A 23,362-nucleotide genomic window follows, 5' to 3' on the forward strand; every position below is an offset into this window, starting at 1 on the left:
AACTCAGAGTAGATCAACCCAGCCACCCAGGTCCCCCAAAGGTATGGCCTGACTTCACCTCCCACCTCTCTGCTTCCGGCACTCCCAGGTCCCTGACCATCTGTGCGCGGTAGAGGCCAGTCGGAATCCTTACCTGGGGGAAACTGAAAGGCCATTGGCCTAGATTTTCCTAAGGCCCGCCTATGCCCCCGGCTGATTGGCAGGATGGCTGTGACCGTCAGCTTGCTGATCATTGGCCCAGGGAAATCTATTGACCTCCACCGCGCGCCACTTTCACCGCAGCAGGAGAGTCAAGACAGTCAGGACGGATCCACTCCCTGGAGAACAGAGATAAAAATGGAAGGAGAAAACGAGAGCTTGAGTCAGAAAGTTGGCAAATCCAGTTACAGGAAAGGGTAGATGCATGCTGGCCGCCGTCAATGTGTCCGTCGGCAGCCCGCCTCGCAAGCTGAAGGCATCCACCTTGCAGAGCGTCCGCACCAGGTTTGGACAGACCTTTGGGCTAACTGGCCCTCTGTGTGGCCAGAGGGAGGGAAGGGTTTTGTTTCGTTTTGGTTTTAGTTCCATGGAACTCAATGTTAAAAAAAAGAACAAAAAATTGCATCGTTTGAGATTGAGATCTTTTCCTGCTAGAAACTTAACCCTTTCTTTCACCTGTATCGCCTTTTAGCTAACCCCAGGCACCATTCGAAATGCGGGCACTGATGTTTAGAGTTCTTTCTATATGAGGCAGTCTCGGTCGATGCTTGGGCACATGGCTCTGCAGCTGGGTTATCTGGGTTCAAATCCTGGCTCTGTAGTCACGCTACAGCTCCTCGGGTGAGTCATTCAGTCTTGTGGAGCCTCAGCTTCCTCATCTGTACAACGGGGTTATTAATAGTCCCGACCAAGTCGATGTCTGTCAAGTGCAGCAAGCAATGCGTGGCTCGTAAGTTCGGTAAAAGGAGGATCTTATTATTGGAGAAAAACTCCCAACACGAATGAAACTGTTCTGGGTCAGGGAGGGGTGGGGTGATAATGTCGCTGCTCTCGAGGCTGGGGTCACTCAGCACACCTGTGATCGGAGGGTCAAGGACATAGTCCTGCCAGTTGAACTAGACTCTCCAGCGTCTCGGCTGGCACCGGAGTACCAGCTGTGGGACTAGCGAGCCAGAGAGGCCAGGAGGAAGGTGCCAGGCTGGGATCACCCAGCTCATCCTGGATGGTGGAGCACTGTTGGGGGAGGAGAGCAAAGGGCGGAGACATGGGGCCCACTGGGAGGGCCTGGCTCTCAGGAAAGGGGCGGGAGGGGGGAAGGGTAGGTAGGAGGGGAGAGGAGGAGCACCAGCAGCCTGGGCCAGAAGCCGCTGGGCCCTGTGTCCTCTCGGCTTCTGGGGCCGGGCTGCTCAGGAGGAAGTCGTGGCCAGACGTGCTGAGTTCTGAGTTAATGCCTTTGTGGGCTGCCGGAGGCGGTGGGAACTGCCACCCGATCTCATGGAAATCCCCTGTTGATGGGGGGGGGGGGGTCCCCCTGTGCTGGAACTCTCCTCTGGCGCCAGCCCTTTACTTATTCATTCTTCCTTCCTTCCTTTCTTCCTTCCTCTCTTCCTCTCTTTCTTTCTCCCTTCCTTTCTTCCTTCCTTCCCTCCTTCCTTTCTCTTTTTCTTTCTTTCTTCAAAACACAACTGACATTTAGTGAAGTGCAAAACTCTTTAAGTGGACAGCTCGATGGGTTTCTACCCATGTACAGTCACCACCCAGATCAAAATCTAGAACATTCCCAGGACCCAAGAAGGCTGCCCCAAACCCTTTCCCGGTTCAAGACTCCCCAGAGTCATCCCAATTCTAACCTTTATCACCTTCAACTACTATTCCCCATTTTTGAACTTCAAATGCACAGAATTATACAGTGTGTATCCTTTTGTGACTGACTTCTTTCAACATTCTATCCGGGTCTTTGTATACCTGGCCTCCATTCTTCTTACCTGCTGTATAATATTCCACTGTATGAATGTCCCATTATGTATGTTTTTATTTGCTTCCTTTCTGGCTTGGGGATATTATGAATAAAGTAGCTGTGAACATTTTTGCACCTCGCTCTTGGTGCATAGAAGCCCTTGTTTCTGTCAGGCATACAGAAGTGGTTCCAGCCCTTTTATTTTATTTCATTTTTAAAAAATGTTTATTTATTATTGAGAGAGAGAGTGAGACAGAGCGTAAGTGGGGGAGGGGCAGAGAGAGAGGGAGACACAGAATCCGAAGCAGGTTCCAGGCTCTGAGCTGTCAGCACAGAACACGACACAGAGCTCGAACCCGTGAACCGGGAGATCATGTCCTGAGCTGAAGTTGGACGCTCAACTCACTAAGCCACCCAGATGCCCCGGTTCCAGCCCTTTTAGACATTCTTTTAGCAAATGCTCCAACACAGGCACCAGGGTGGCTCAGTCAGTTGAGCATCTGACTCTTGATTTCTGCTCAGGTCATGATCTCACGGTCGTGGGATCAAGCTCTGTGTCAGGCTCTGTGCCGAGCTGAGCATGGAGCCTGCTTGGGATTCTCTCTCTCTCTCTCTCTCTCTCTCTCTCTCTCTCTCTCTCTCTCTGCCCCTCCCCTGCTTGCACTCTTTCTCTCTTAAAAAAAAAAATTAAAACAAGAGAGAAAGAAAATGCTCCAAGATAAGGAAATGGGGAACTACTGTGTTTCCCTCCCCGCCCCTCCCCTCCCCCTGCACAGCCGCCTCGGGGTTGCAGGCGTGAGAGTCTGAGAAATGGAAAGGAGACAGAGGCACCACGGCAGCCACATTCAGCAGAAGATGTAAAAATATGTTGGCCACTTGCCAAGAGCATTTCCCCTTTCAAAAACGTCATCTGACCCTGTGCTGGCAACGTACATAGAGATTTTCTGAAACCTGGAAGAAAGTTCTACTCATTCTCCTGCTGATGGTGCCTGTTGAGTCTTGAAAGTAGCGCAGGAATTCAGAGATGAGTGAATCCATTTCTCCCATTTTACAGATAGGAAAACTGATGCCCAGAGAAGGGACTTACCAAAAGCCTCACAGCCGGTGACATGACAGGGCCAGGGACACAAAGATTCCTGGCCTCTAGCAGCCTCCTCTGCAAACAGGGAGGAAGGGAGGGGCGCCTGGGTGGCTCAGGCAGTTAAGCGTCCGAGTCCCGGTCTCAGCTCGGGTCTTGATCTCAGGGTCCTGAGTTTGAGCCCCAGGTTGGGCTCTGTGCCGAGTGTGGAGCCTACTTTTAAAAAAATTGCAAATTGGGAGAAAGGGATTATATTCATTGGCCTTTCCCAGTGCCTATCTGCCAAACGGGAACTGTTGTCCCAAGAGTTTAGCGTCTTCTGGTCGGTCACCCTTCCATGATTATTGGATGTCAGATTCTAGATTTACTCTATTCAACCTTGACCGCCTACCATGTGCCAGCTACGGTTTTCGTTTCTGGGCACACAGCAGGAGAGGAAACAGACTAGCATTCCTGCTCTCCTATAACTTGCATCTCTCAGGGGAGAAGGCCAATAAACTCAGAAATAAGTACAGAGAGTGAGGTGAGTTGGAGAAAGAGCAGTGCTATCAATTACATTTTTTTTAATGTTTATTTCTTTTTGAGAGAGACAGAGACAGAATGCAAGCAGGGGAGGGGCAGAGAGGGAGGGAGACACAGAATCCGAAGCAGGCTCCAGGCTCTGAGCCGTCAGCACAGAGCCCGACGCGGGGCTCGAACCCACGAACCGTGAGATCATGACCTGAGCCGAAGTCGGACGCCCAACCGACTGAGCCACCCAGGTGCCCCAATCAGTGCTATAGATTAAAGCAGGAAAGAGGAGGAAATGTTGGAGGCTTGGGGGACAGGGAGGGTGGGAGTTTTGAACACAGTGGTCAGGGAAGGTGATATTCAGAAGCCCTGAAAGAGGTGGCGGGTGCAGTGGTGAGGGGGGCTGTGGGACGGGGAGAGTGTTCTGGGCAGGGAGACAGCAAGTGCAAAGGCCCTGAGGCAGGCTCCTGGCGGTAACTGGGGAACATTAAGGATGGTTTGGTGGGAATGAGTCGAACGAGTGGGAGGGGTATGGAACATGAGGTCAGAGAGGCGAGGGGCAGAGGGCAGAGGGGCCGTATAGGTGGCTATGAGGACTTTGGCTTTTATTCAGTGACCTACAGAGCCTACAGAGTTTCCCTCAGAGGAGTGACAAGATCTGACTTAACATTTCTAAGGGGAGTTGGCTGCTATGTGGAGAACAGATGGAGACGAGGACAGAAGCAGGGAGACCAGTTAAGAGGCTGTGACAAGAATCCAGGGACAGATGTGGGGGGTGGGGGCTTGGGCAGGCAGGCGGGGACAGCGGAGGGAGGCATGGAGTTTCGAAGGCAGCATCCACCGGACTTCCTGGCCAGTTCATCTCCATCTTAATGCAAGACCCCCTGGGATGCAGAGCAGGTGCACTTTGCAAAGAAGCAAAGCACTGAGTTTCAGGTGGAAGGTCTTCTCCATCCTTCCAGATCCCTCCTTCAGGTTTCCTTCCCCAAAGTCAGCCAGGGAAAAGGTCTCACTGTGTCCTCCCCCAACACGGGCCTGAGCCCTTCAAGCAAGTAAGTGTGTGTGTGTGTGTGTGTGTGGTTTGGGGCAGGGGAGGTCACTTTGATGCTTCTTCTCCTGTCCTTTATCTGCACCCCAATTTCTCTTTCCTCTGGGAGCTGTTGTGACAAAGCCCCCCCGCCCCCCACTCACCGGGGCTCTAAGCACCTGTGCTGCCTGAAGGCGCTCCAGCCCCACTGACCTTTCTCCTTTGGGCCCCAAGGCTTTTCCACCTCTGCTCTCTGCCTTCTCTAATATATATATATATATATATATATATTTTTTTTTTTTTTTTAATTTTTAAATTAATTTTGAGATAGAGGAAGAGAGAGCAGGGGAGGGGCAGAGAGGGAGAGGGAGGGAGAGAGGATCCCGAGCAGGTTCTGCACTGTCCGCGAAGAGCCCCACGTGGGGCTCAAACCCACGAACTGTGAGATCATGAGCTGAGCGAAGTCGGATGCTCAACCAACGGAGCCACCCACGTGCCCCTCTGCTTTCTTTTTAACACTGCAATTTGTGATGATTTACTTCTTTGTTTACTTACTGGGTGTTTGGCCTCTTGTGCTGTAAGGCAGGGAACGGGTTGGTCCTGTTCACTCTCAATTCCCCAAGTACTAAGCTCAGCACCTAGAGGGACAGATTAGCGGGGAAGTCGGCAGCGCCTCTGAGATGGCCGGAGTGACCCCCACCTCCTGGTAGTCCCAGCTTAGCCATCCCTTCCCACACTGAGTGGAGCTGGCCGTGTGACCAAGAGTGTGAGGGTGACACATGGAGGTGACAGTATGTGCCTTCCATGCTATATATATGTATTTATCATACGTGAGGCTTTTAAAGGCTATTTCCTTCCTCCCTTCCCCCCTTCCTTCCTCCCTCCCTTCCTCCTTCCTTCCTTCCCTCCTTCCCTTCTTCTCTCTTTCCTTCCTTCCTCCCTCCCTCCCTTTAGATGCATATGAAATCTCCCGCTGGTTCTGTTGCATTGAACCCTAATACACAGGTATCGAGGATTATGAACTCTAAAGCCAAATTACCTGGGTTCAGATCCCAAGTCTCCCAATTACCTGCTCTGGGACTGTGGACAATTTCTTAATCTTTTTGCCTTGGTTGCCTCATTATAAATAGGAATTACACCGACCCCACTGGTTTGTACATATTAAATGAATTAATAAGCGTAAAAGCAGCTAGAACCTGGCAAACACTCACTATGGGGCTGTTCGCTACAGCCCTTTTGCTTAGCACACAATAGGTGCTCAATAAATATTCTCCAAATGGATGGCTGGCTAGTGAGCAACAGGGGCCAAGGGTCCTTCTATGCCAATTCCTTCCCGGGGGTTGCTTCCGAGTTCAAGTCTTTATAGGTAGGAGGGCTTTCAAAGAACATTTTCTGTCTTCCTCCTTTGCACGTGCCTACTCAAAAACGATTCATTGTTTGTCTGAAATTCAAATTGAACCGGGCGTTACATTTTCCTTCATTTTCTCTCGAGACCCTAAACGTGCCACATCTTCTCGGAGGCTTAGTGAGGTCACCTCTGTGTGATGGGCACTCGTGTGTGTCCGCTCGGCCAGGCTCTGCCCGTCAGTTACACATCGAGTGTGCATCTAGGTGATGCTGCGATGTGATCAAAGTCCAACGTGATGGACTTTCAGTAAAGTAGGGTAGCTAGCTCATCTGGGCGGGCCGAATCTAATCAGTTGAAAGGCCCTCGAAGCATAGCTGAGGTTTCCCTGATGAAAGATAAACCCTACCCAGGGAACCTGTGGTTAACCCTCGCCCTCCACCCCCCCGCCCCCCAGCCCCTGCTGCGAGAGAGTGTTAGCCCGCCCTTCCCGATGGCCCGCCCCCGACGGAGTTCGGCTTGCCTCGACAGCCCCTCAAACTCCTTGCGATAAATTTCCAAATACATGCCTTCTACTGATTCTGGTTCCCTGGTTGGGACCTGAGCTATACAGCCCGCTTCTCCCACACGTGCATGGCAGGGCTTTGGTCACCTGCATGGCTGGGTTCCTTCAGCTTTCAGCTCTAAAGTCCTACAGTTGTATGGGGCACCTGGGTGGCGCAGTCGGTTGAGCGTCCGACTTCAGCCAGGTCACGATCTCGCGGTCCGTGAGTTCGAGCCCCGCGTCGGGCTCTGGGCTGATGGCTCAGAGCCTGGAGCCTGTTTCCGATTCTGTGTCTCCCTCTCTCTCTGCCCCTCCCCCGTTCATGCTCTGTCTCTCTCTGTCCCAAAAATAAATAAACGTTGAAAAAAAAAAAAAAGTCCTACAGTTCTAGGATTAGGTTGATGAAACTGAGTCCCAAGTAGGGGTGGGGAATGAGGGTTTCAGCTCAGAGGAGAGACCGGTTGCAGGTGGAGTGTCGTGACTTTAACTACTCGAGGGCTAGGGTCGCCGATGCTTGTTGCTTTTCTGGAGGCCTGACATCTCTCCCCCCCCCCCATCTCATGTCCTTTTGGGGGGATTACTCATCTCCTCTGTGCACAGTCCGGTAGAAAGGAAGGTACTTGGGGGCTCTGCCCTCCCACAGCCGCGGCGGTGGGCACGTGACCCAATCAGATGTTCCCCTTCTGGATCTGAAGTTGAGCAGACCCATCCATTCAGCGATGCCCTGGGAGCTCCTTCCAGTAAATTCCCTCTTGCAAAACCCAGGCAGGGCTGGTTTCTGCTACTCATTTCCTTCTTTACTGGTGTCCTTTCCACTAAAATGTAAACTCCAGGGCAGTGGGGACTGTCTGGTCCAGTGCAATATTCCCAGTGCCTAACACAGTGCCTGGCACCTAGTAGGTGCTCAATTAAATGCTTGTTGAATGAATAGACAGTAGTCAGGCCTGAAGGGGAGGCCAATTCCCGAACAATGGCTCATAATTCGACCTCATGAGGCAGATTTGGGGGGTTTCTCTCCCGAAAAAGTGGGATAATGTTACCTACCTCCCGAGGTTATCAGGACAAATAGGTGGGTATCACTGAAATGCTGACAATAAGGCCTCGCATAGGGGCACCTGGGTGGCTCAGTCGGTTAAGCATCTGAATCTTGATTTTAGCTCAGGTCATGATCTCGTGGCTGTGGAATGGAGTCCCACGTTGGGCTCTGCACTAAGCATAGAGCTTGCTTGGGATTCTCTCTCTCCCTCTCTCTTTCTCTCTCTGACCCTCTCCCACTTACACTCACTCTCTCTCTCAAAATAAATAAATAAAAATAAAAATAAAAAAGTAAGTCCCAGCATAGAGGAAGCACTATAAAATTATAATCAGCCATTGCTGTGAGCAGAGTACCAGCTACCCTCTTCACCTAGGGTTCATCAGGGACTGTGCTAGAATCCTATACACGTGATCTTGTTACTTTCGCACCTTAAATTTTCCAACCGAAAACTAGGTTACCTTGCGGGGATGTGGGGAGGATGCATTCACTCGCTGTCCCTACTCTCTGCTTTCTTTCCCGGAGGCAGCCACCCAAGGCTTCGGCGGGCACCGGCTGGGCACAGCAGGCAGGAAGGATGGGAGGTCTGGTCCCGTGTCCCTCCCCGTGCCTCCAGCGGAATGGGGGGCAGCCCCAGCCGTGTTGGCTGCTGGCAGAGCTCAGTGTCCCGAAGTTCTAGAGGTTTCCAGTTCCAGTTAGTACACAATCCAAAAGAGGGTGACCAACCTGCACTGGTTTGCTGAGACTTCTTTGGTTTCAGCATATTCCGGGAAGTCCCGTATTCCGGGAGCCTCCTCAGTGCTGGGCAAATTGGGACGGCTGGTCATCCTAATCCAAGATGACCTAGAGGGTGTCCTGACACGTGAGCAGTTCACGGCGATGGAGAATAAGCACAGCCTGGCTGGCACCTGGGAAACTCGTCATCAGGTGGCAATGCCCTCGTCGCTGGTAGGGGGCTCAGGGGCAAGAGCCCAGCATGGGTACGGTCCGGGGTGAGCTTGGGTATCAGGTGAATATATTAGCATGTCTTTGTCGTCTGCAAGTCCCAAAACAAAACAAGATGCCAATTGACTTAGGGAGAAAAGAGAATGTGAAGTCCAGGACTGTAACAGCTTCAAGTATGAAATGATGTCATCTAGATGACGTCTCTCTCCATCTTTTGGCTTCCCTTCTTTTCTGTGCTGCCTTATTCTGAAACAACTTCTCTCTCATCTTGGTGGCTCTGGCTGGGTAAGACTGACGCCCTCCCAGGATTAAGGGGGAGAGTGGGTGATTCTCTTGGCCAACAATTTCAATATAAGCTCACTTTGGGCTCTGACTGGGTCACATGCTCATTGCTGAACCAATCACTGGGGGGCAGGTAGGGGGATGAAACACTACTCTGATTGGCTTAGCGTAGCTCCCATGCTCTACCCAAACCTGAGGGTCTTGGCACCTGGGTTATGGGGACAGGTGGGCTGAATTTGCCCCCGTGACCAAATACAAACGAGGATAGTAATAATGGTAATACCAATACCAATAATAACGGCAGCCAGCATTTACATAGTGTTTGCTGTGCTCTCAGCGGTAACGAGGAGGGAGGACGTCTGGGAACGAGGCTGGAGACCTCTAGGAAGTTGTTTTGGGAAACTCTTACATTGGATGGGAAGTCGGATTAAAACGTCAGGGATGTTTAATCTCGGCTGCATGTGAGGAACACCTTTTGAAGAATCACACGAGCTCCACCAATGGAATAGTAATCTCTGCGGGCGGGACCCTAACATTAGGGTGTAAAAAAAACGCTCCAGGTGTTTCTACCATGCCTCACCTCCAGGATTAAGAACAACCTAGCTCAGTGTGTCTAGGGTGGGACAGCTGTGTGTTTTGTTTTTTAATTTTTTAAAAATGTTCATTTATTTTTGAGAGAGAGAGAGAGAGAGAGAGACAGAGCATGAGTGGGAGAGGGACAGAGAGAGAAGAGGAGACACAGAATTCGAGGCAGGCTCCAGGCTATCAGCCCAGAGCCCGGCGCGGGGCTTGAACTTGTGAACCACAGATCATGACCTGAGCCCAAGTCAGAGGCTTAACTGGCTGAGCCACCCAGGGGCCCCTTGGAGCATATGTTTTAAACATCCATTCAGGTGTTTCCTATGCTCGAGGACCCCTGAACGAGGGCTCTGCTTTCCATCGTGGCTTGGCGCCTTGAGGTCAACAGATACGGCTGCTTCTGGCTTGAGGTGACTCATCCGGGTGCACCTGCTGGCCTTCTGAAGGCCTTCTGAAGGCTGAGGGGGTGAATCTCTCAGGACCTTTTCACCATTTGGCAATGGGAACTTAATCCAAGGTCTTTTTAATGAATCTCTGAATCTTTTTTTTTAAATATTTTTTATGTTTATTTATTTTTGAGAGAGAGAGAGAGACAGAGAGACAGAGCGGGAGTGGGAGAGGGGCAGAAAGAGAGGGAGACGCAGAATCCGAAGTAGGCTCTGTGCTCTGAGCTGTCAGCCCAGAGCCTGATGCGGGGCTCTAACCCACGAACCGTGAGATCATGGCCTGAGCTGAAGTCAGACGCTTAACTGACTGAGCCCCCCAGGCGCCCTGAATCTTTAAAATTACCCTAGGCCCCTTAGAAGGACTCGGGTTTAAATTTTTGATAGTCTCATTTTCCCATGAAATTCGTGGTTATCCTTCTTCCCTGGAAGGTTTTAAATTTGATCTTGCCCCTTACATTCACTTAAGAATCACTTCTCCCCTTCCAGGTGTAGAGTTCTATCCATTGGGAGCTTCTTTAACAGGATGGCTGCCTGGGGGAGAAAAAGGTATTCTGTCCTTATGTCCTCCCCCAATGGCATTACCAGTGACGATCAAACACAGAGTGCTCATGTGTGAAATATTCAAGAAAGCTTTATGGGAGCTGGCCAGTCCGCACCTAACCAGCCGGTTACATTCCAAAGGTGTTTTGATAGTTGTGTGAACTGGGAATCAAAATCTGTTTTCTTATAGCAACGACGTTATTAAGGCCAAGGTGGTTTTCCAAGCTAGCCCACAAATACCTGTTCAATTCGCATGAATAGTTGTAGAACTACGTGAATAACTTTTCACTCCTGTTACTTATCTGAGATTATAGATGGGAAAAAACGGAAAACCGATTCCAGAGTTAATAGAATTTGCATCATTGGAAAAATATTTATATCTCCCTCTTAATTTGTATGTTTCGGGCACAGGACGTTTATCTCTTTTCCCATCTTCTGTCTTCCGAGGCTATGCTATTTCCCGAGCCAGAATGATGTTAGTACAGCAAATGGGTGGAGTGTGATAAAACACATCTGTCAGGTGGCAGGGGGAGTGGCAGTCATTACTGGGGCCCCACTTCTTGAAAAGTGGGTCTCTGAGGGAGGGAGCCAAACCGTCAGAGACTCTTAAAAACTGAGAACAAACTGAGGGTTGATGGGGGGTGGGAGGGAGGGGAAAGTGGCTGATGGGCACTGAGGAGGGCACCTGCTGGGATGAGCACTGGCTGTTGTATGGAAACCGATTTGACGATAAATTTCATATTTAAAAAATATGATACAAATAAGAATCATTTAAAAAAAAAGAAAAGTGGGTCTCTGAAAAGGAGACACCTCTGGACAAAGGCACAGAGTGGGGGGCTGGGGAGCAGGCCTGGGGATGACCCACCCACCCCCACCTTCCTGGGGAGTGCAGTCCAGCTGCACCACCAAGTTCAGGGTCAGTCCGGCAGAGTGCTCTAATGGGAACACCACCACCTTTTCTAGAACCCCCCACTGTCGGGGCTGGAAGGGCCGCGTTGCCCACAGGCTTTCCTTTCCGGATGAGAGGCTGAGACCAGCGAGGGTCGCGGCTTCCATGCCCGGGAGGCAAATGGGAGGCGGTGGTGACCCTAACACGCGCCCTCTGGCCGATGGCGCAGGGCCCTTTCCCCTCTGACCACCACCCCCCTCCTTTCCCCTATGGTTTTCTCAAACTCGGGTTCAGGAGGGCAGCTGTCACCCCCTCACACAGATGGAGCCCCCCAGAGAGCCCCAGGAGGCCAGGGCGCCCCTGCTTGTGGCCTTTCCTGTGCCTCGCGTGCCCCGTGAGAGCTCCTCTCACCCTTCAGGAATGTTTGCTCACAGGTCTTCCTTGAGTAGAATGTCAGCCCCTCGAGGGGGAGGGAGCAGGTCCCACTTGCTTCCTTATTGCCCAAGGCGACTCCCCTGATAACACCTGATGCTGACTCGGGATAAGCATTTGATGAATGAATACACGAACTTCACAGCACCTGCCCCCTCCCAGCTAGCACCTGCTGAGGTCTAGCGCATGGGTGTATGACCAGCTCAGCCGTGACCCCTACGCGACCTAGATGGTACTCTGCCCCTCGGGGAACTCCCCTGCCTGGGTCTCCTCCAGCCCCCCAATGACCCCGGGGAGAGAAAGGTACAACTAGTCTCATGCCCCTCTTCTGGCCAAGGTGACTGGGACTGAGGTATGGTCCAGGCAAGGTCATGCAGGTAGGAAGTGGGTGGGGCCGACCTTGGAGGCCGGTCTCTGGACCCCGAATCGGGTCCCAGTTGGCTGTGCACCTGCGAGAAGCTGGTGGGGGGGCTGATGTAAGCGGGCCTCGCGTGCAGAAGGACCTCCTGGCAGGGCCGAATCGTGGCTCTTGTGTTCTAGGTTGTGACCTGGCGTGACGAGCGACCTCCCGTCGTATCTGCTGGGCTCTAAGAAGCAGATCACGCTCGAGGGGAGGGGGTTTCAGCAGAGCAGGACCGCCAGGAGGCGGGGCTGACGGGAGCCGCTTCAGAAGCTGCCCGCCGGCCTGGGGCACCCGGCTCTGCCTTCGGGGCGGCAGAAGGATCTCGGGTTTGGGGGCTGGCAGAATCGAGTTGGACGCCAGGTCGTCTTCCTCTTACCCGGCGACCGGAAACGGCGCGTTATTCCACCTCACTTAGGATCTTCCCTAAAACAGAGGTTGCTTCCGTCACCTGCCCCCCCCCAGCCCCGGGGCTGAGCAGGGCACGGGGGTGGGGGGGTGATGGACCTTGCCCCGTTGCTTCCCAAGGCTGCTGCTGTCACGAACACCAGGAACGCGGTGCCTTGCACAACACGATGCGTTCCGTTTCGGTTTTGCAGGCCAGACTCTGACGCGGGCCTCCCTGGGCTGAAGATCCCGGTGCGGGCACAGCTGCGCTCCTCTCTGGAGCCTTCCCGGGGAGAGTCCCTTTCCTTGCCTTTTCCAGCAGCTAGAGGCTCCCCCGTGCTGGGGCTCCTGCCTCTGGGTGCGAACCCTGCCAGAGTGGCACCTCTCTCTGCGCCCTCCTCTTCCGTCCCCCTCGCCCCCTTCTAGGCCCCTCGCAGATAATCCTGGAATAGCATCATCTTCCCAGTTTAAAGTCACCTGATCAGCAGCCCGATTCCATCAGCAATCTGCAATCTGCGTGCCCCTTTGCCGTGTAACCTAACACGGTCACAGGCTCCGGGGATGAGGGTGTGGGAGTGCCCGGGGGCCCACCCATGTGACCCCCGTGGAGTCCTTCCATGCATTTGCCTTCCTTTGCCCCGAGGGTCCCCCCCTTCCCACACGCAGGCTGCCTGATGGCCCCTGTGGTGCCCTGGCACAGAGGGAGAGGCCCCTTTGGCATGCCCAGGGGCCAGGAGGAAGCCTCATTTATTGTCCAGGAGCAGGAGAAGGCAGGTGGCTGGACAAGGTGAAGTTTATGGCCATTCTTCAGGTGCCGCAAGGGTGTATCTGCCTCCCTCAGGCTGCCCACATGGTCCCATGGGACTGTTTTATAGCCTTCTCTGCCTGGGAACAATGGCTGGAGAAAAAGTACCCTACCCTGCTAGTTCCCAGCATGTCCTTGCTCCTAGGGCCACCCACCTGGGAACTGCCCAAGCCTCGGCTGTCATCGGCCCGGTTCCTCAGCCCCCCTCCAGCACTGTGCCCGCTCAGGATCCGGGTGTCCTGCCTGGGAGGGAATCCTCGGGGGTGGGGGTGGGGGTGGGGGGCAACAGCTATTCTGATTTGCCCTGAGCCCCGCTTCCAAATCTTGCCTGTCCCGCTGAAGATGTGTTTCTGGTCTTCTGTGAGGGGAAACAAAAACAAAAGACCTTTCCCATCAAGAGCCGCCCTCTTTGGGCGCAGGGAGGGGGCGGGGATAACAACGGCACCTGCCCACAACCCCCGCCCCCGCGTGGGCCTGGTGGTCTGGGCTGAGCTGGGCCGGGCTGGCGGGGGACGTAGAGTGTCGCCATCTAGTGGTGGGTGGTGGAACTGGGAGCTGCAAAGGCTCCAGACTCCTCCCTACCAAGCCCTGGCTGTTCCCAAGGAGGTTTTTTTTTTTTCAACGTTTATTTATTTTTGGGACAGAGAGAGACAGAGCATGAACGGGGGAGGGGCAGAGAGAGAGGGAGACACAGAATCGGAAACAGGCTCCAGGCTCTGAGCCATCAGCCCAGAGCCCGACGTGGGGCTCGAACTCACGGACCGCGAGATCGTGACCTGGCTGAAGTCGGACGCTTAACCGACTGCGCCACCCAGGCGCCCCCCAAGGAGGTTTTTTAAACAGGGGAGTGTTCAAGCCCTACCCCACACCTCCTGCATCAGAAAGTCTGAGGCCTGAAAATCTGCAGTTTAGCTTTAGAATGCGGATCCCCAGGACTTACCTCTAAACTAGGTTTGGGATAGGATTTGGGAATCCAAATTCCCTTCCTTCCTTCCTTCCTTCCTTCCTTCCTTCCTTTCTTCTTAACCACATTTACTGGCTTACATAAATATTTGAAAACGAACCCATCTGTCTTCCCTTTCTGTATCCTCGACACAATGTATTATAGTTTTTAATAAACAAATAGCTGTAAATATCCACAAGGAGAAAATGAATTTTAAAATATGAGAGAGAGGTCAGTAAATTGCCAAACAGGTCAGCCACTGAAAGGACTATTTTTTTTTCCCTGAAGATTAAGCCGCTGATTTGCACATTTTACGAAAATAAATTTCATCTATACAAACAAGGTAGTTTATAACTTGATCTCAGCTCCAGTTTTGACAGTTGGAGGTTTTACATAAAAGCTGCAGAATTTCAACGAAAGAACAAAGAAAAGATTCAGACATAAGTTTATTCTATCAACTTCCGCAACCAAAGAATGACTGCTTATCCATTTATGTGAGTCCTCTGGTCCAGAATGTACTTTCCTTTGGAAATATCTGTGACCACACTTCTGTATGTCATCATAGCTTCTAGTGGGAATTAGTCTGGTTTTTTTTTAATTTTTTAATTTATTTTTTAATTTTTTGAGAGACGGAGAGCGAGCGAGCACGCACATGCGAATGGGGGGGCGGCAGAGGGAGAGGGAGACGTGGAATCTGAAGCAGGTTCCAGTCTCTGAGCTGTCAGCACAGATCACGACACGGGGCTCAAACCCACGGACCGTGAGATCATGACCTGAGCCGCAGTCGGACGCTTCACTGACTGAGCCACCCAGGCGCCCCGGTACATAGTCTGTTCTTAATGAAGACAGAATGGACAGATGTGGCCTGTTGCCTGATCCCCGATCCCTGGGTAATGCCGACTGTGACAAGACCAGTGAGACACATGAAGACATTTCTCCTTTTCTTGAACCGTCAGGTCAACTACAAAGCGATGAAGTCCGGAGGATAATAGGATGTCTGCGAAGGTAAAGTTATATCCTGCAAGTGGACTGTGTCTTCAAGATCTGAATTACGGCCCTTCGACGGAGTGTGGACATCGTCCTTCCTGGAGCGTCCGTCTGCTCGAGTTACCCTGCACTCCAAACCCGGCTGAACTATTGCTTTTCCCTCTGCGGGGCTCGCCAGCAGACACTCTTTGCAGGCCGGCCCGACAAGATGAGCCGCTTTGGCAGTCAGTCCGTCAGACTTGGACCATTGCTCGTTCGAAGAACTGGAATCTGGCGCTCGCCCTGAGCTCTGTGTTTGTTGCCTTCACTCAGTCCCGGGGGCTTCTCCAGCAACTTCAGCCAGGGCCACCGCCGTCTTCCGCAGGGAACCCAAATTCTTTTCTTTTTTTAAGTTTATTGATTTATTTTGAGAGAGAGAGAGACAGAGAACGCGCACATGAGCAGGGGTAGAGGCAGAGAGAGAGAGAGAGAACCCCAAGCAGGCTTCTCGCTGTCAGCTCGGAGCCAGACTGGGGGCTCAAACTCACGAACTGTCAGAGTATGACCTGAGCCGGAATCAAGAGTCAGACGCTTAACTGACTGAGCCTCCCAGGTCCCTCTGGAATCCAAATTGTTAATAAAGTATTATTTTTTTAAGTTTTATTTATTTTGAGAGAAAGGAAGAGTATGAGTAGGGGAGGGGCAGAGAGAGAGGGAAAGAGAGAGAGCATCTCAAGCAGGTTCCCTGCTGTCAGTGCAGAGCCTGATGTGGGGCTCGAACTCATGATCTGTGAGGTCATGACCTGAGCCAAAACCAAGAGTTGGTTGCTCAACCGACTGAGCCACCCAGGTGGCCCTGGAATCCAAATTCTTAACCAGGCTTCTCTAGTAACTCCTATGGGCAGCTTGAAGTCAACGCCACTGACACAGTGGCCACAAGTTAAATGAGACAACTGTGAGATGTGGATTTTTTTTAAGAAGCTGATGCTACATTTGGTCATATTACTAGAAGCATAACCCCCAGGTTAGGGGAGGATATGAGTAATGGTTACTATCTGGGTTCAAGTCCTACTTTTGCTACTCCCAATTGTGTAAACCATGGGCCAATGTCTACACTTCTTCCTGCTTCTGTAGAGTGGAGATAAGGGTACCTGTCTGTCAGGGTTGTTTGAAGGACTCGAAGAGATCACGTACGAAGCACTCGGCACAGGGCCTGCCCTTAGGAATGAGTCACACTGCTCAAGTCTGTTGGCAACACTGTGTCTGATTTCAGGAACATGTTTATAGAGGGAATGTCCGGACGTAGGGGGGCTGGAAGAACTGAGGGGCTGGGAGGGTGCTTGAGGGTCTATAACCGGGGCAGGCACAGAGGTGTCTGGGGAACAAAGGGTGTGTGGTGCTTAAAAATACCAGTCGAGGGTCTAGTGTGCAAGAGGGAACGGGGATCAGGGGGCATCGTGCGTGAGCAAACACCTGCAAACCCCTGGAGCTGGGAAGGGAATGGACTGACTCGCGGGCTGGTGGCTTCACTGGAAGCCCTTCAGGCGGACGCCGAGCGAGATCTCTGTTCCCCAAAGCAAGCGGTTTCCGGTGCGGTGCCTCTGCCCCTCGCGGAGCGTGGTCTGATCGTGGGGGAAACACAGACACGCATCTGCTGCAATAGTTGCCTCCATACTTATTCATGTACTTGGCACACACACGCACACACGCTCGGGACACATCCGTACACATGTATGTTTGTGCGTATGTTTATGTCGTAGAAAACATCAGGCCGGCGTCTTGGGCCTGTGGTTTCACAGAAGCGGGTGGCAGCGTCCATCAGGCCTGAGCCAAATTTGAGTTACAGTAAGGGGGCGCCTGGGGGGCTCAGTCGGTTAACTTGGGCTCAGGTCATGATCTCACAGTTCGTCGGTTCGAGCCCCGCGTCGGGCTCTGTGCCGACAGCTCGGAGCCTGGTGCTGCTTCGGATTCCGCGTCTCCCTCTCTCTCTGCCCCTCCCCGACTCATGCTCTGTCTCTGTCTCAAAAATAGAAAACATTTAAAAATTAAAAAAACAACAGTAGAACTTTGGTTTGCACGCAGAATTCGTTCTGGAAACGTGCTCGTCATCCAAAGCGCTTGTGTATCAAAGCGAATTTCAGGAACCATCTGCTGAGTTGTGATCACGTGACGTGCGGCATCACGTTCCACTCGTGTTGCAAGACATCGCTCGTCTATCAAGCGAAAATGTATTAGAAACCTTTGCTGGTCTCGCGGCACCCTCACTGAACGAGTTACTCGCGATCCAGGGTTTTACCTTACGTATACATGAAGTGTTACGGACTGAACGTTTCTTCCCCTCCCACATCCTCATGTTGGACCGTCACCCCCGGCGTGATGGTGTTCGGAGGGGGCCCTTCGGGAGGTGGCGAGGTCGTGCGGGTGCAGCCGCCACGGATGCCACGAGTGCCCTTAGAAGGGAGACCCCCGGGAGCTCCCTCGCCCCTCCCGCCAGCCAGGATGATGGGTCCTCACCAGACCCCACCCCACGGCCTCCACGCTCCGGGTGCCTCTGGCGTCCTTAGCAAGCCAGTCCGAGGCCGCCGATGACTCTGACGCTGGAGTTCGCGGGCTGCAGTGGCCACGAAACCACGACCACGGGTGGCAAACGAATCCGCCTTTAGGAGCCTTGCCCACCTGGCACGCGTCTGTGGTCGTCTTCTCCCCTTGCCTTGTTTGGATTTTGGCCCTCACACCGGCTTCCACGTTACATGTTTCCTTCTGTCCGCTACTTGGGGCCGGAGACTGGTCCCCGGCTCTCCCTCGGATGGTGCTACGTGCCCGTCTGTGTCCGTGGGGCTCCCGGCAGAGCCCTGCCCTGGTGTCCTAGGCTCACTGTTGTCGGGGTGATGCCAGCTCCAACCTTTCGGCTCTGGACTGACCTCTGCCGCGAGCTGCAGCCGGGGGGGCCCTGCCCGGCCGGGACAGAGGGGCCCTGAAACCCCAGCAGGAAACCAGAAGCGAGGGGGGGGCCATCCCTTGGGGCGTCCAGTCGGTGGTGTGGTGGCCAGGAGACACAGGGCAGCGTCATCCCCACAAATGCATCGTCACAGGCTCCAGGGAGGGCATCTCTAGCTGGGAAGAGTCGGTTCGTTAAAAAAGAAAAAGGGGCGCCTGGGTGGCGCAGTCGGTTAAGCGTCCGACTTCAGCCAGGTCACGATCTCGCGGTCCGGGAGTTCGAGCCCCGCGTCGGGCTCTGGGCTGACGGCTCAGAGCCTGGAGCCTGTTTCCGATTCTGTGTCTCCCTCTCTCTCTGCCCCTCCCCTGTTCATGCTCTGTCTCTCTCTGTCCCAAAAATAAATAAACGTTGAAAAAAAATTTTTTTTTAAAAATAAAAAAAGAAAAAATAAAAAAAAAAAAGAAAAAGAATTTAAAATTGTTTCATTCTTCCCTGTTGTTCTACGTGCTGCAGACAGTGCTTGGCAGGCAGCGGGAGGCTGTGTGTGCACCCACGTGTGCGTGGGTACGTGCATGCACACGGCAGGTAGGAGTTAGGGGATGGGACGGAGGCACTTTGGGGTCAAGCCCGGTGGACAGGCGGTCGCTTAACTAGGCTCTCTGAAGGGTCGAGGGACTGAAACCCAGTTCATGTCGACGTAAGCCCGTGGGTGCGTGGTGGGGAGGGTGTTACGGGCTGGTGGGTCCACACTGCCAATTCATGTGTTGTAGCCCCAACCCTCAGCACCTCAGAATGCACTGTTCTTGGAAATAGGGTCTTTACGGAGGTGATTAAGTTAAAATGAAGCCGGTAGGGTGGGCGCTGATCCAATATGACCGGTGTCTTCATAGGAAGAGGGTCCTGGGACAGAGACAGGCACAGGGGGACGACCACGTGAGCACAGGGGAAGAACACAGCCATCGACACGCCAAGAAAGGGGGTCTGACACCTTGATCTTGGATCTCCAGCCTCCAGAACTGTGAGAAAAAAATTTTTTTTAATGTTTATTTATTTTTGAGAGAGAGAGAGAGAGCACGCAAGCGGGGAAGGGGCAGAGGGAGAGGGAGACACAGAATCCGAAGCAGGCTCTAGGCTCCGAGCTGTCAGCACAGAGCCCGACGCGGGGCTTGAACTCACGAATTGTGAGACCGTGACCTGAGCCCAAGTCAGACGCTTGCCCAACTGAGCCACCCAGGCGCCCCTAAATTTCGTTTTCAAGCCACCTGGTTACAACAGACCTAGCAAACTAATAAAGGGAAGCAATGGTGCGGGGGGGGGGGGGGGGGGGAAGCGTTAGGCCGTCACTCAACCAAAACTCAAGAGGCAGGGGTGGTTCGGGCAGGGACAGGGTGATCCGGGCAATATATGGTCTTCCTGCTGCCCTCAACGGTCTTGTATTCTGGCTCTGGGTTTGTCCCTTCCTCTCGGGCATCCTCTTGTGGGAGGGACATGGCAGGCTGCAACCCCGGGGCACATCTTCCAGCTCAAGATCCGAGAGAAAAGTGAGCACTAACCTTCCAGTCCCCATTTTGGGCCATCCGGGTAGGTTCTGATTTTCTCGTCTCAGGTCTCAGGGCCTGTTCCTGGGGCTCCGGCACCTCCACCGGGCTGCAGAGCTGGGCTTGGTCCAGCCAGGGTCATGTGACCTCCCTGAAGGCAGCGGTGGGGGTGGGAGTGGGGGTGGGGGTGGGGTTGGAGGTGGGGGGGAGGCCGTCGGGGGGGGGGCCAGAGGGGCACCAGGATCACAGCCACACCCCCAGTCGTGAAGGTGGAGCAGTCCCCCAAGGCTGGCAGAGGAGGGAAAAGTGTGCTCAGCAGAGAGAGGGAGGCCCAGAGAGGGAAAGGAATTGGCCTCAGAACACACAGCCTGTGTCTGTGGCCGAGCCTGGGGGACAGTGAGCCCGAGGCCAGGTCTCTGACTCCCGGTGAGGTTGGAAGAGGACAGCTCGGCTGCTGTCAGGCTCCGTCACTAACTTGCTGTGAGGTCTTGGGCAACTGTCCAAAATCTCCTGCTTCTATCCCATTTTTGTTTGTTTGTTTGTGTTTTAATAAAATGAGAATGATGGGGGTGTGGTGTGAGATTAACTATTATGGGAACTCGCTCAACCAGACCGTTCTAGGCCCTAAATTATTACCTTGTTTTAAGTCAGGAGCTCACAGGGCCCCGTTTACCCTTTAAACCTGTAATTTACAGAGCAATTTTCTGCCAGGCGAGGGAGTGGATCCGGCTTCCAATAAAGTCGTACTTAATACGGAGGAAGTCTTTTCTGCCCTGGGAACATCTGGCTTTAGGAGTTTTTTATTGTAAACAGCAGGGGTGTGGCCAGCGAGCCTCAGGCCATTGGTTTCAAGCCCAGACTGCAAAGAGCCAGTCTGCTCCCACTCACTCACCCAGGACCCTGGGAATCTATGTGACCGCTCTATGCCTCAGTTTCCCCATATGTCTGATGAGAAAAACAACGTCTACCTGAAAGGATTGCCGGGGGTGGGATGGGGGGGATTCAATGGGGAAAAAACACTATAGCTGTGGTTCTCACTCAACTGGGGAAGATTCTGCCTCCCCAGGGGGCATTTCGTGATGCCTGGAAAAATGTGGGAGTCGTCACGAGTGGAGGTGGGGGTGATACTGGCATCTATTTTTTTAAATATATTTTTAAATTTTATTTATTTATTTTGGGACAGGGGAGGGACAGAGAGAGAGAGAGAGAGAGAGAGAATCCCAAGTAGGCTCCACCCTGTAAGCACAGAGCTTGGGGCTTGAACTCATGAACCGCGAGATCATGACCTGAGCTGAAATCAAGAGTCAGACGCTTAACCAACTGAGCCACCCAGGCGCCCCAATAATGGCATCTATTGAGTAGAGGCCAGGGATGCTTCTGAACATCCCGCAATACACGGGGGACAGGCCCCCCCACAAAGCATTCCTGAATGTCAATGGCGCCGAGCTTGGGAAACCCTGCGGCAAAGGACAGGGCGAGTGCCCAGTCTAGGCCGTCTAGTATTAGGTCTGAGCTCCGGGGTCAGACGCCCCTGAATCCTTGAGTCTGTCTCTGGTGCTTCTGTGAACGTCTGGGTGTCTGGACTCAAGGGTGTTTCCCTCTGTGAATATCTGGGGGCCCTTATCCCCTGGGGTCCTTGCTTACCCCAACTGCTAAGGAGAGGATACCTCTCTCAGGAAAGCAGAAAGCCTTTGGGCCACACTAAAGCCTCCCACTGCTAGAGTCCCCCGAGCGCCGCGGCCACGAATCCCTCAGGACTGGAGACTCGGCGGGGGCTGTCCCACCCCTAAGACCCTATCCCACCGAGCCAACGAGACTCCAGCCCCAGACTCTGCTAGAACCACCGGGGTGAGGATCTCTCTCTCGTGTGTAGGGTTGCAGACCTGGGAGGTCGTGTGTCTCGTGGTCATTTGCCAACAGTGGGGACGACCTGTCCGAGAGTGACCCTGCTAGAGAGGAAGGCAAAGCCCAGAGAGGAGGAAAGGGGAGCGTCCTGAAAACATCATTGGGTGCTCTGGTGCCAGCCATCCCCAAAGCCCGTCACAGTTCTGGACTGTTCTTTACAGAAGCCAAGACATCCTTTGTACTTTGTTTTTGTGTGTGTGTGTTTTTTTTTCATGTTCATTTATTTATTTTTGAGAGAGAGAGAGAGAGAGAGACATTCCTTGGTACTTTTAAACCAGTTTTTGAGTTGCGTTTCTATCTCCGGTCACCGGCTAATACAGCAATCCCACCTGCCCGAAAATCCTTTTTTTTTTTCCCTACCAATGGTGTTTTCTCTGGAGATTTTCTTCTATTTGTTTCCCCACCAATCATAAGCTTCTCGAGGTAGTGTTTGTGTTAGTAAACTAAATTCCCTCTGGACCTTGCAGCAGCTTGAACTTCCTGCACTGATGGGAATGTTCTGCATCCGTCCTGTATGGTAGCCGCCAGCCCCACGTAGCGATGGAGACCTTGAAATGTGCTGGGGTGACTGAGAAATGGAAAGTTAATTTTTTTTTTAATTTTAATTAACTGGGGTGCCTGGGTGGCTCCATTGGCTAAGCGTCCGACTTTAATTTTTTTTTTTTTTTAATTTTAATTAACTGGGGTGCCTGGGTGGCTCCATCGGCTAAGCGTCCGACTTCGGCTCGGGTCATGATCTCCCGGGCTCTGTGCTGACAGCTCAGAGCCTGGAACCTGCTTCGGATTCTGTGTCTCCCTCTCTCTCTGCCCCTCCCCGACTCGCGCCCCGTGCCTCTCTCTCAAAAAGAAATAAAAACATTTAAAAAAATTAAAAAAAATACAATTTTAATTAATTAATAGTTTAAACGGCCACGTGTAGCCTGTGGCCATTCTATCAGATGTCATGGCCCCATTGTGTCCTGCATGAGTTTTCTTTCCTATCACTGCGTTTGTTTAACAAACAAAGAGTCTGTGTTGGATGCCGTATTGGGGTACACAGCAAGGTCCCAGGGACCCCCGCGAATAAACTTAATGCAAAGCGGAAATGCGGAAAGTTTCGGTGGAGGCCCGGTTGACGTCCTCTGGGTCACAGGAGGGTTGGGGGAGGGACCGAACAAGGCTACTCGAGGGAATTAGGTCCTGAGATGGATGAATCCTCCCGTGCTCCCCTGAAGAGTCCTCCCGGAAAGTGGGACCCCATCGGGGAGGCCCCTGGAGGGCAGGGCCAGGCAGAACGGGGTGTTTGCAGACAGGTTCATGTGGCTTCTCTACCCACCGTGTCCGTTTTCTCATCGGTACAACAGAATCAGTGATAGTACACGCCTCTCGGGGAAGCGTCAGGATTAGAGGAGATGCTTGTGCAAAGCCCTTAGCGTACAGAAGCGTCTAGAACAAACACACAAGCAAAATCTTAGCTGCTAATTATTATGGGAGTTTGGCCCCCTCGTCCGGAGGGCCCGGTGAGGCTTAGGGACCCTCAGGGAGGCCCGGCCTACGTCGGCCCTGCCCTGGCCTCGGCTTGTCCACCAGGGAAGGGCCTTCCTTTCGTGCCTCCCCTCAACGCCGGGGCGGGCTGAGCCATGGGAAACGCACCGCGGGGTAGGAGCTCTGTCAGGCCCCGGTGAATCAGGAGGGGTTGGGCGTTTCTCACGGGTCTGATACCGTTTCCTGCGAGGTTTTCCCCCCACTCTTGCAGACCAGCATGGCTTAAAGCAGACATCTCAGATTTCTCCCTGGGGTCACGAAAGAGCCACCCGACACCTCTGTTGTGCCCTGACGGCCCCCGGTGCCACCTCATGGGCCCGTTGTATCAGTCTGTGGCCCCGGGAGTCCACTTGAGCCACGAGTCAGAGCA

At 53.0% G+C, this 23,362-nt stretch overlaps 1 pseudogene; it reads right to left on the bottom strand.

Moving 5' to 3' along the window:
• Positions 1–824: 824 nt before the first annotated feature.
• On the bottom strand, positions 825–19,602 carry LOC124514406 (eukaryotic translation elongation factor 1 epsilon-1-like; annotated as a pseudogene).
• Positions 19,603–23,362: the final 3,760 nt, after the last annotated feature.

This window comes from Lynx rufus, unplaced genomic scaffold (assembly GCF_022079265.1).
Source record: "Lynx rufus isolate CCGP_SWC_20201006 ecotype Redwood Valley unplaced genomic scaffold, mLynRuf1.p SCAF_2, whole genome shotgun sequence".
Taxonomy (NCBI): domain Eukaryota; kingdom Metazoa; phylum Chordata; class Mammalia; order Carnivora; family Felidae; genus Lynx; species Lynx rufus.